Here is a 2,474-nt window from a genome sequence, read left to right on the forward strand (position 1 = left end):
CTACCTTCTGTAAAAATCTCTGTAAAGTACTATGTTTCACTTCCAGACCCTTAGAACGTAACAGGCCATCTAGGGCCAGAAGAAGTGGACTGGAAGGTGCGGCACCCATGACACAACAACAAAAGAAGCACAAAAAACAAAAGCAAAATGACACAACAAGAGAAACACAGAAAACAAAAGCGAAAGTAAAACGAAAGTACACAATGCAGCTGCTGCCCCGCTTTGGTCGCGGATCCCACTTACTTGGGACTATTTCCCACTTTGATCGCGGATCCCACTTACCTGGGACTACGGTGCACCCCCCTGACTGCTGAAAGTTCTGGTTCCCGGGTTTCGGCACCACTTGTCTCGACTTCTTGCCCGCAAGGAAGACGCAACACTCAGGAATCTTCTTTCAGTAGTTTATTTCAGGCCCTTGATAGTTCTTCTTCTCTCTCTCGGATGCCCCTCCCAGCCTTAATAAAGCATCTCAAGCCCCAATGCAAAGCAGCCACGTGGAGCTTTCTCATAGGGTGATGAAAAGTCATGCGCCAACTCTCCCAAATAAGGAGTTGTTTGTCACAGACCACAGCGGAGCCAGCGCCATCTTGTAATGGTGACCATAATTTGCATAAATGGCAGAAGCGGCTCACCACAACCAGGGTCATCAGGAGAAGTTCTGATGAGAAGGCTAGATCGGACAGCCCAAACCTGCAGGCTGAGGAAGAGCCAGGTTTTATATAGCCAGGCATCGGAAGAATGAAGTCAGTGGCAGTGCTAATGAGGCTCAGGAGGTGATTCCTCCACCTGGTGGCAATAAAGACAAAGAGGTGCCTGCTAAGGAAAAAACAAGCTTGGAACTTTCTGGTGCACTTCTTGGACACCAACACCTTCAGGGGTGTAGTCATTAAATACAGTAAGTCCCCAGAAGCTCATATTCCTCCCCCCCACCAAAAAAAGAAAAAAAAAAACAACGATGGCATCTCCACATCCTTAAAAATGATGAGGGTATTTCCAGTCATGTACATGGACTAAACGCTTACCTTTTGGGTCAACACTGCAGCATTCCAGACATTCCAATTGATCATCCCTCTTGTTCAAAGCAGCATGCAGTCTTACAATATCAGCTTGTGGAATACACCCATGCTGATCCCACAATTGTCTGAAGGGTGAAGCCCTACATCATTGACCTTGGCTCAGGCAATGGAACCTTCTTGAACAAGCGCATTGAGCCACAGGTACTATGAACTGAAAGAAAAAGATGTGCTTAAATTTGGATTCAGCAGCAGAGAGAATGTCTTGCTTCTTGAGTCATCAGATACCTCTGAACTAGACAGAAAGGAAGAGGAAGATGACACATGAGGAGGAGGAAGAAGTAGTGTCTGACAGCTAGCAAACTTAAGAACGCAAACCATTGACATTCTTCCTCCTTGGAAGACTTCAGGATTGCCTCAAAGAGCACTGTGGTGATCTCTGTAATGCCTCTTATTGCCTTAATTCTTTCCTGTGTTGCTGACCAGCTTTATTTTACAGTTTATGAACCCTGACTCACCGCATCATTTTAGAATTTATTTTCAACGGGGAATAGTATTCACATGGGCTTTCCCTCCCTCCTCATTCTTTGAAAATCTGCTTAATATTCAATCCATTGTGAAGAACCTGATTTGCACTCTGTAGTGTTTGAAAAAACAAAGAAACTCTAATATTGACTCTCTTAAACTTAGTGTATGTAAACAGCTTACAATATGTATTGTCTAAATGCATTTAAATCTTTTATTCAAAAAAAAGCTAAAGCAAAAAGACTGGTATGTGACCATATCACGCAAGACTGTCAAGGCCAACAAAGACAACACTAATCAGCATATCCTACATTGGATTGCAGTGCTCTCCAAATTATTTGAAGAATGCATACAGACAACTTGCCTGATTTTTAAAATGAGCATAAAGGCCCTTTAACCTTTGCAGGTTTCCCCATTATGCATATAGAAAATGCTAGTGTGTTTTGTTCACTTCATATGTAACAGGTGCCCTTACGTTGTGCTGTATCCTGTGCTTTTTCTGTGGGACCATTCCATTTAGGAACAAAGCACCATGATTCCAATCTTGTGTGTATTTACTAACCCTTCCCCTGAGGTTTGTGTATGTTGGATATTGTGGTGTTTTAGATCACTGAGTGTACAGAAGAGAGAATTCAAACAAAATATTGCTGTTCTTCAGTTTTGTTTGTGGAATTTGAAATTACTCCAATTTAAAATAAATTACTGGACTATGGAAATAAAAAAAAAAACACTGACTTAGGTTTTGAAATTTTTTCCTGTGGCACATCAGCCCCATGTTTGTGGGACTTGTGTTTGTTTTCAGAAGAGTCTCACCAATTACAACAGTATGTTTTAGTAGCATTTTGGCCTTAGTTGCTTTCTTAACTGCTGCCTAGGAAACTCTTATTTGAAGGTGAATCATGGCTTGTTCTCTTTATAGTTTTTATTTATTTAAGC

The 2,474-nt window shown here is 41.8% G+C and overlaps 1 pseudogene across 1 annotated transcript in view; it reads left to right on the plus strand.

Annotated features, from left to right (window-relative positions):
* LOC107155911 overlaps window positions 1-2,246 on the plus strand; it is an 11,051-nt pseudogene extending 8,805 nt beyond the window's left edge. The window contains exons 3-4 of the transcript XR_007341284.1: window positions 163-185; window positions 657-2,246. The product of XR_007341284.1 is annotated as a smad nuclear-interacting protein 1-like (transcript). The remainder of the gene's footprint in view (window positions 1-162; window positions 186-656) is intronic.
* The last annotated feature ends 228 nt before the right edge of the window (window positions 2,247-2,474 follow it).

This window comes from Marmota marmota, unplaced genomic scaffold (genome assembly GCF_001458135.2).
Source record: "Marmota marmota marmota unplaced genomic scaffold, marMar, whole genome shotgun sequence".
NCBI lineage: Eukaryota > Metazoa > Chordata > Mammalia > Rodentia > Sciuridae > Marmota > Marmota marmota.